The 10,266-nt window shown below is 36.2% G+C and overlaps 1 long non-coding RNA gene and 1 pseudogene across 1 annotated transcript; one reads left to right on the top strand and one right to left on the bottom strand.

Moving 5' to 3' along the window:
* Window positions 1-554: 554 nt before the first annotated feature.
* LOC120188031 lies at window positions 555-4,067 on the top strand. Its single transcript, XR_005522376.1, has 3 exons — window positions 555-564; window positions 3,267-3,272; window positions 3,933-4,067. It is a non-coding gene; the product is annotated as an uncharacterized LOC120188031 (long non-coding RNA).
* A 1-nt stretch (window position 4,068) lies between these two features.
* Window positions 4,069-7,900, bottom strand: LOC120188000 (annotated as a pseudogene).
* Window positions 7,901-10,266: the final 2,366 nt, after the last annotated feature.

Below are 10,266 nucleotides of genomic sequence, written 5' to 3'. Positions count from 1 at the left end.
CAAAAGCAGTATCTGAGAAAGGTATTACAATGTTTTGGCATGAATGAAAATACCAAACATGTAAGTATCCCACTAGCTTCTCATTTGAAACTTAGTTCTCAATTATCTCCTAAAACTAACGAAGAACGAGAGTATATGGAAAAAGTTCCATATGCTAATGCAGTTGGGAGCTTGATGTATGCAATGGTGTGTACGCGTCCTGACATTTCACAAGCAGTTGGAGTTGTGAGCAGGTACATGCATGATCCTGGAGAAGGACATTGGCAAGCTGTGAAATGGATTCTACGGTATCTCCAACAAACCGTGGATGTTGGTTTAATTTTTTAACAGGATGAAGCACTTGGTCAGTGTGGTTGGATATGCTGATTCCGATTATGCTGGTGATTTGGATAAGCGTCGATCAACTACTGGGTATTTGTTTACTCTGGCTAAAGCCCAGTAAGTTGGAAGTCTACATTGCAATCTACGGTGGCCTTGTCTACTACAGAGGCAGAATACATGGCAGTTTCAGAGGCTGTAAAGGAAGCAATTTGGCTTAACGGGTTGATGGAAGACTTGGGAGTTGTTCAAAGTCACATTAGTCTCTATTGTGACAGTCATAACACTATTCACTTAGCGAAAAATCAAGTCTATCATTCAAGGACTAAGCATATCGACGTGAGGTATCACTTTGTGCGGGAGATCTTTGAAGAATGAAAGATTCTACTTTAAAAAATTGCGACATCAGAAAATCCTGCAGATATGATGACCAAGGTGGTAACAGTAATCAAGTTCAATCATTGTTTGAACTTGATTAACATCCTGAAAGTATGAACACCTTCGGGTGTGTGGCGCTTGTGAGCGCAATTAGAGGCACTACAAATTTGTGGAGTTGAAGAAGTTGAGTAGGCTTGGTAATTTCAAGCCAAGGTGGAGATTTGTTAGATTTAGCTTGAAATTAAGTTGGCAAGTTAGAAATTTCATTTTGGTTGGTGGCCGAACTTTGAACATGGGAATTTCATTTGGTGGCTAACTTGTACACATTGGAAAATTCTTTGGTAGGTGGCCAACTTATTTTTCATGTTTAATCCCTAAATATTAGGTTATTTATAAGTTTAGTCCTTAAACTCAACTATAAATATGCTTAAGTATTTCATTAGAAATCATCCCAAAACAAGTTCCTCTTCCTCTTGTATTCTTCATTCTCCCACTTTGGGAATTCTAAAGAATTCCATTTGTTGTAATATTTGTGATATAGTGAAGTTATCATCCGGTGTGGTGCCCGAGGGCGAGGAATAGACGATATTCTCGTTGAACCTCGTAAATTTGGTGTGTTCTATCCTTTATTGTTTTTATTCGGTTTTTCCATTGTGTTTCAATATTCAATAGTTTGACAGGTTTTATCCGCTGTGCAACCTTTGGTGGTTTTGATCTTGACATTTTAGGTCAATTTTGAAACTACGCTTGTGTGGGAAATAACCCGATTTCCCCAACAACTTTTACTGGAAAGCATCGAAAGACAAGGCTTCTCTCGGTTATGGAAAGGGCTAAGCACAGTTTGGGACGAGATTCAGGATGGAATCAGGTGGAGTCTAGGGAACGATAGGACTGTTGACTGTTGGAGAATTGTTTGGTGTGATGATGTTGGTCCTTTAATTGCACTAAGAATTGGTGTTGCACTCTCGAACTTTAATTGCACTAAAGGTATCCGTCCAAGATATGGTGGATTCGAATGGGAATTGGCAATGGGATTTATTATGGGACTCATTGCCTCAATCGACAATATTGAGTCTTGTCACATTGAAACCTCCGCTATTGAATGGGGTGATGACAAACAAGTGTGGCTCTAGGAAGGGCATAAGCGTTTCTCAATGAGCAATGCGTATTTGCGTAAGCTGGATACTACTGGACATGTGGATTTGCAACTATGGAAGCTGGTCTCGAGATATTGAGGGTTGCCGAGGGCTCGAATGCTCATTGGTAATTTGCAAGGATTGACTCATGGCAAATGTCGAACGTGTACGACGATGCTTTTTGGAGGACCGTTATTGCGGTGCATGTGGTGATGAGGCAGAAACAACACCGCATCTTTTCAGAGGGTGTGTGGTTGCAAGAGCGACTTGGGGTGAGCTCGTTAACCAAGTAGAATAACTGAGTTCCCTACCGTGGCTATGAGGGAATGGGTAGTATCAATCAACCTTCATCAGTTGAGTTACTTCCCTCTACGCGTAGAGGATTGGGAACTCGTTTTTGGCTCTATTATTTGGTGTATTTGGGTGAGATGTAATAAACGCATCTTCGACCATGATTTCGTTGATATAGAAAGTGTGGTTCAATGGGGTAAAAAATCCAAATGAAAGCCTCCAATGTTAGGTCTTTGTATGGTGGACGACTGATAGGTTTAAACTAAACTCGGATGGTGCAAGGAAGAATGTGACAAGAGTGGCAACTTGTGTCGAAGTCTTGCGTGACTCTAATAAAGTTTGGATTTCAGGCTTTACGAGGGCCATTGCGTGTTGTTTGGTGCTGGAAGCCGAACTATGGGGTGCGTTTACTGATCTTAAGGTTGCGAGGGATCTCGGTGTGCGAAACGTCGTGGTAGAGACAGAGAGTAAAGATGTTTTAAGGTTACTTCTACAAGGACAGGAGATGGATAGAGTTTCGTCGATGGTGCTGCATATTGTTCGCTTGCTACGATGGGATTAGAACCTAAATTTCATGTATGTACCGAGGAAACAGAATCAGGTTGCTGATGGTTTAGCAAAGATAGCATGGACACTGTCTTTTGGATTTCAAATGTTCACTCTATCACCTGAGGATGTATGCTGCGTCGAATGCTGGAACTATGTTTTTTTTTTAATAAATTTTAAATTTAATCCTAATCCTACATGAGGGGAGGGGAGGGGAAGGGAGACTCCAAGGAAAAAGAGAGTACTCTTAGTGAGCCTAAAACCAATTACCTAATGTAATTTGAGGAAACAAAGATGAATAATTTGACCAACTGACCAAATATGCTTACTCATTTTTAGTTTAGTTATTTTCAACATTTTGTAATAAAATGGGTAAATTATAAACTTCATAATTGAATTTTATTCTCTCATATTTTGCTCACTAAACTTTAAAACTTTTCAATTTCTTCACTGCATTTAATACATTGGACTTTTTTTGTCACTCCGTCGTTAAATAGTTAACGACGCTAAACTTATGTCGTTAAAAAAGCAAAATTTTCACCAAAACGACGTCATTTTCCATCTATATAACAATCCATTTATAATGTCACTAGTGAGAAAACGGTTGAGTGACAAAAAAATCCAATTTATTAATTTCAGTGAAGAAATTGAAAAGATCTAAAGTACAGTGAGTGAAATAGGAGAGAGAATAAAATTTAGTTACTAAATTTATAATTTACCCTAAAAATTGAAATAGCACAACAAATGTAAGTTTTAGTTGCCTCGACTCTCCTCCTTCAGTTAACGAGCCCCCACTGATGAGGAGAATTCGGAGCTTCCTTCAACGGCAGTGGAGAGTCACGGCGAGATTCATCCCACGTGAAGTGAATAAGTTGGCCGACGGCCTTACGAAAATCGGCCGGAGAGCATCTCTGGGTCGAACGGTGTTCCAACACCCTCCCTCGGAGGTCCTAGCATCCTTAACTCTGATATGCTTGAGCTGAGAAGAACTTCCCACTAAACTTAGTGGTCCCCTTTTGTTACCAAAAAAAAAGTGAACTCTTTTGTGCGACTATATATTTTACATGTTCAAGTAAACGCGTGACATTCTCTTAATTTAATCCAATAAATAAATGGTGGGTGGAAAACAATTCAAACACCATTAATTGGTGCTAAATTTAGCTACATAACAGGGTATTGATAACAATGGCTACACAAAAATTGCATAATTGGGGCATTATGTAAAATATTAAATCTAGGTCCACTCATGGATGCTCTTCAAAGTGTTAAAGTATCTTCACAAAAAACTTTAAATATGAAGTCTCGGAATCTCTTCGAATACTGCTTTGGATCCACAGCTGAAATAGAAGTGGGGTCGTACTGGATGGATTTATATGCATGTTCCAGCCTCTTTGTAATGTCATAATCTTGAAGTATGTCGATGATGCCAAAGTACATTATCACCTCGTAGCACTCCCCTGTTTGTTCCCCTACCAGATGAAATACACTCTCCGGTTTCCTTATTGTTCTTTCTACTCTTGCCGGCATGTTCGTCCCCCAACTTTATCACACCCCACCTGTAATCAGGGACAAGTGCGTGATTTTATGTTAGAGAGATGAATTTTTAAAAATTTGGAGAGATAGATTTTAAAATTTTAAAAGATAAAATATTATCAATATAAAATATATGATAATTTAAAACTTTAGAAGCGACCGCCACAAGCAACTCCCTTAGTCTATCCCTATATGCATTCCACGTTCATTTGCTTCTTAGCGAAAACTTTTGTTTCCTATAAGGTATAATGCTAAAATTAATCCCCAATGTCTATTGAAATGATCATTTTGACCCATACTTTTTTTTAGCATTTTAGCCTGTAACTTTGTATTTTAGTAAAAAGACGCCTAGTGTTTGACCGATAGACACTTTGACCCTTATTATTTTTTATAGAATTTTGGCCCTCAACGTTTATTTTAGAGTAAAAATGACTCTATTTTAAAATGTTAATGATTTGTAACTAATGATTTTCATCCCTAAAAGAATTTTTTGCCCAAAATAAAACATTATGGGTTAAATGTCTATATTTTGGCCCCCAATATTTCATTTTAGGTAAAATTCCTAATGTTTGATTGAATAGTCACTTTGATCCTTTTTTGGAATATTTTGACAACCAACATTTCATTTTAAGGTAAAAAAACATATATTAGAAAGTTAACCATTTGATAACTAATGATTTTCACCCTTAAAGGGGTCTTTTTGCCCCAAAATAAATATAAGAGGTCAAAATGCTCAAAAAAAAATATGGACAAAAATGACCATTTTTATAACAATTAGAACTAATTTTGACATTATGATTTCATATAATTACCTACATGCTAACTATAGTCCCTATTTACCTCTTAGGATCTTGAATCTGCTCCTCCATCTCTGGTGGCGGCGTTGATTCATTCTCATTATTTCCTACAACATTGGCAAATAATGCAACTTCTGAATCGAAAAAGAAAGTTTGCACTGGAGAATAGGGAAAAAAAGGAAAAAAGAAAAAGAAAACAAAAACAAAAGATAACCAGATGAACTTGGACTTCCACAAGGAATGAACTCCCCATTAGCTCCTATTTCTTTAAAGTGAATGCCCCAGAAGACTATAGTCCATGGTTCTCTCCTGTTCAAGAAACTCCAATCCCTATCTATTTGCCTGTTAGTGAAAAACATTGAACATTTAGTGCAGTTGATGAAAAAAGATCAAACCAGATACTAAACTAGTTTTTTCATTCATGCAAGTACCAATAAAGCATGTATTTTTACCAGCAAAACTCGTCAAACCAAGATTTTGGAGTTTGAATATGAAATTCAAATCAAGTCCTTAAGAATGGTAGTATTGTCGATCTCAGACTCAGACTTATCTGTTATGCGTCCTAGTGAAGATCCTTCAAATCAAAGCGTCTGTGAATTGTATATTCGGAGCGTAATAGGTTTCCCATGATAATGAATCGTACCTGGATTTGTTCAGACAAGAGTTACAACATTGTTGTTATTGTGTGTAGCAGCAAAATGAACTTGGATTGTATGTTATTTGTGACCTGTTCTTTACTGAGGCCCTGTTAACTTTACGCTTTACCAGTAATAATATAATGACAATGTTGTTTTAAGTACTTAATACATCTCAGATGGGTACGGGACCAGTACGGTTTGGGTGTATGTATTAAAGACGTCACATATTGAAGGAGTACAGGTAGAATTAGTTGGATACTCGGAGATTTCTGGGGTGTCCTTTGATCTTTAAGTGCATACTCAGGGTTATTTTTTAGATTTATTTTTTAAAAAATAATAAAAAAGATGATTGGAATAAGAAATTGAAGTTGATTTCAAAGCTTTACGAAGAATTTTTCGTATTGGATCCAAATATTTCTGAGTTGAGTTATCTTCTTACGTATGAACTGTCTCTCAGTAACCTTTCTAAACGCATTTTTAAACGCCTAAATCGGACATCGAAACTCAGATATGTCAATTTTAATAAAGATAATGCAAGAAAAACTAAATACGGATCTAATTAGTGATTTTATAGTAATTATGAATTTTAAAATTTATTTATATTTTTATACCCTTATTGCCAGTACTATATAATTTTAAAAATTGTAGTTTCACGTCTCCGTATCTATATCGGAGCAACATAGCTACATTAATAAGTTTCAAAGTAGATAAACTCACTTTTACTTCGGATTTCTTCATCGTCTTTATCATGTATCGATCATCTTCTGTCAAGTAAAAAAAGCTACCACTTTTACCAGGGGAAGATAGTTCTCTAAGAGCACCAGTCCCACATATTGATATCATGTAGTCTGCGGGTCCACCTGGAACAACTTCCTCATAGCCTTTATACATAATCATGACTTAAAGTTACTTGCAAACCATGAAAAAAACATCAAATGGATCAGATATAGTATTGCCTTACCTAAATACTACTGACCAATAATCCTTTCCATTTGAATTCACACACTGATGTGGAGGAGTGTACTTGCTTCCTTCTGTCGGAATTGTCCAAATTTCTCCTTAGGGTCGAAAGCTGCTGCCTTTAGATCAAGAGATGTTGCTGGAGCAGGCCTTCCCACAGAATGCCTGTGAAATCCTCATTAAGCATAGATTTTATGAAAGTATATTGAAAAAATAGAGAATGGCACCTGATTCACCTGATTCCCAGTTGTAGATTGAGCATGAGTTCGTAGTTCTTGTGCCCTAGATATAGTTTCTCCTGGTCTTTCCCAATTTTGGGCACTTTCATGGCAATTCGGGTTAAAACTTAGGGTTGTATCATCATGTTGTTGATGTTGAATACATAAGATCTCAGAGTCCAATTCTCTCTTGGGCTCTACATAGTCATTACTATCATCATCACTCTCCCACATGTGCATTTTATCTGGCCTTTCCATCCTATACTTGCCCTTCCATCGATCGACAACCTCCTCGGTTGTCGTCGGTCTTGGCCGTATACCATGCCAATACTTTCTGTGACGGCATGATCGAAACGTTTTCTCTCGGGCAGATCTTACAATCAGCCAACTCGGTATACACGGACGGGGATCCCAGTCGGTAGTTGCGGGTTCGGAGGACTCAGAAGGTAATATGTCCCATTATGTTCTTCAGGATCCTTACTCCAATTCCCCACATAATAACTCCCATCCGGCCAATAAAAAGTCCCCATTTCTTTAGGCCAACCCTCTTGCCAATGGCCATCATATTATTCCATTACTCCATACAAAAGTGCCATTGCCACAAATCATCCCATTTTCCACTCCCCGATGTAATGGTTTTCGCTTTGCCATTGGTATTTCCCAAGTCCTTCCTGCAACCGTTGCGCCATTCACCATCATACCAATCCCCATTTGGATAGAATCTCATGCCATGACCATGTTTAAAGTTCATCACCCATTGCCCCTTGTATCCCCACTAGGACCGGTATATATACCGATCCGTCGATATATCCACTTTTGAACTCGCCTTCGTAAGTAGCACCCGATGGCCAACTAAACTGCCCTGTATAATAATCCCCGTTGGGTAGAATTTTCTCTACCAAGTATGGCTCCCCGGATACGTTATCTTTATCATGATGATTTTCGAGATCATCCTCCGCCGCAGTGGCCATTGTTATTGTCCCGAAAATGATGTTTGCACGCTTTTTCGCAGCATGCGTTTTGCGCATGGTGGCCTCCCATGCCTTTAGAACACCGCTTTGCTCTTTGTCTTTGTCTTTGTTCATTGAGTGCAACCCTTGGGGTACGTTACGACCGACAAGCTACGTTTACGTTGATCATTTGAGCCTAAGTATGACCGTAAGCAAGAAAATTATCACTAACCTGAAAGAAAATTGTCATACTCAAATGGCTTAATGATGTAGAGAAACAATTATATAAACAATACAGAGAAGTATGAAACAAAATTGTATGAACCTTAATTTTCTTCAATGAAGGAAATGGAAAAGAGTGATTGAACCAAAGACTTGTTTTCTTCTGACAAAATAATTTCCAAATTTTGTGTCAATTCATTTTCTTTTGAAATTTTTATGGGATAAATTTTGTGGTTAGATTACCGAGAGTCACAAGTAGACCGTACAATTAGCGTAAATAACATTTTCGGCAAATAATGTGATATGTGGCAATTGATTTTTGCGTTACTATGTTTATAATAGGAAGCACAATTCTCTCCTATATTCTTTTCCCTTTATGATTCAAAGGATGACTTGTTCATCCCCTACAACCTCTACAAGCCCTTACATTTGGAGGGACAAAAGACACAAAGATTCATGTTTTTCTACTTTTGGAGTTACCTTGCAAAATAGTTAAAGAAATGAATAATATACTAGGACTTTTCATTGCCTCCAAAATCCAATATATGCACTTAAAAATGAAAAAGAAAATAACACAATTAATAGTTCCAATAACAAACAAAAACATTCATTTATTAATAATAGTAACCGTAAATTAATATCATAACATATACTGGAAAATAAGCTAATGTATTATATAAATACTAATTTTCATGCATGGGTTAATTGTATTAATAATAAATATTATTAAATTAGTTTTTTTAATGTGAATTATTTTTGCAATACAATTTTTCTTGAATTATTTATGATGATATTTTGTACATTATTTTCTTATATGCGTTTGTTGATATTAATGCTCATGAATTTGCCTTATTATCTCAATGTCATATTATTCATTCTTGAGTGAAGTGATTTTCTTAGACATTTTATTGGAGGTATCCGAGTTGCTCCTAGGAAAATATAAGGCATATTGGATTGAAAAAGTTATTAAAATTGTGACATATGTATGTAGTTTTCTTGAATTGATTGATTATTATCGTAGATTCATCGAAGAATTTTATTAATGTCATGCCGTTGATGAATTTGTTGTAAAAGAATATTATTTTGAGTGGTTCGAGGAAAAGAAAAGAATTTTGAAAAGCTAAAAGATGTTTGATAAGAGCTCTAGTTTTGATTCAACCGAGTTCAATAAAGATTCGTGGTTTATAGTGATGGATCATACACGTCTTGGATGTGTATTGATGCAAGAATAAAAATTGGTGGTCTATGCGTCTAAGTAGTTGAAATCACATGGCATAATTATCCGACTCATGATTTGGAGCATGTGGTAGTTATATTTGCACTTAAGATTTGACATCATTATTTGTGTGACGAGATATATTATTTACACTGATAATAATAAAGAGTCTTGAGTACTTCACCTGAAAGGAGCTTAAATTAAGGCAAAGGGGAAGAATTGAGTTGCCGAAAGATTATGATTGTTCCATTGATTATCATCTTAGAAAAGTTGTGGTAGATTTGCGTGCGTTGTTCGCTAAATTGTATATATCTGTGAAGGTGGTTTAGTGGAGGAATTTCAAGTTAATCCCATTTTGTTGTTGGAAATTAAAGATCGGCAAGTGGATGATCGCTTCTAAAGCAAGACATTTCATCAAGTAAAGAATGACATTGGTGGTGATTTGGTCATTAATTTCGAAGGTATTTTTGCAAATGAAGAAAGATTTATTAATGCTATTATTTATTAATTGATACTAATAATTTTAATTATATTTAACGGTTCATTCAATCCTTTACTCCAACTTGATTACTGTAAATGTTGTTCGGATAAACTGAATTGTTGAGCTTCTCTAATGTTAAATGGGTACCTTTAAAAAGATTAGAAACAATTAAATCAATCTAAAAATGAGACACTTGATTAAAAAAAACAAGCAAAATGGTCTGCAAATTAAAATTCAACGGTAGAAATCAAATTTAACGCTCGAAGTCAACAGTTAACGATTAATGGTCAAGATCAACAATCAATGACCAAATGGGTTGGTTCAGGTCATTGAGTTGATTTAAGTCAACGGGTCAACTTACCTTCGGCATGGGGTTTTAGGCATCAATTGACTCTTTATAACACCCTAATCTCAAATACAAAATACCCAAAGATTAAGATGTTACATTCATGTCATCGAAGCAGCCCAACAAATTTTCAAATATTTTGAAACACTAAAAACATTTTATATAAGAGAAATATCATCAAATAATTATACTAAAATAGTATTAAAAGTAGTTATACAAAAACATGTGGAGCTCCA

Source organism: Hibiscus syriacus, unplaced genomic scaffold, assembly GCF_006381635.1.
Source record: "Hibiscus syriacus cultivar Baekdansim isolate YM2019G1 unplaced genomic scaffold, ASM638163v2 tig00116937_pilon, whole genome shotgun sequence".
Lineage (NCBI taxonomy): Eukaryota > Viridiplantae > Streptophyta > Magnoliopsida > Malvales > Malvaceae > Hibiscus > Hibiscus syriacus.
This window is presented reverse-complemented; position numbering and strand designations above follow the sequence as displayed.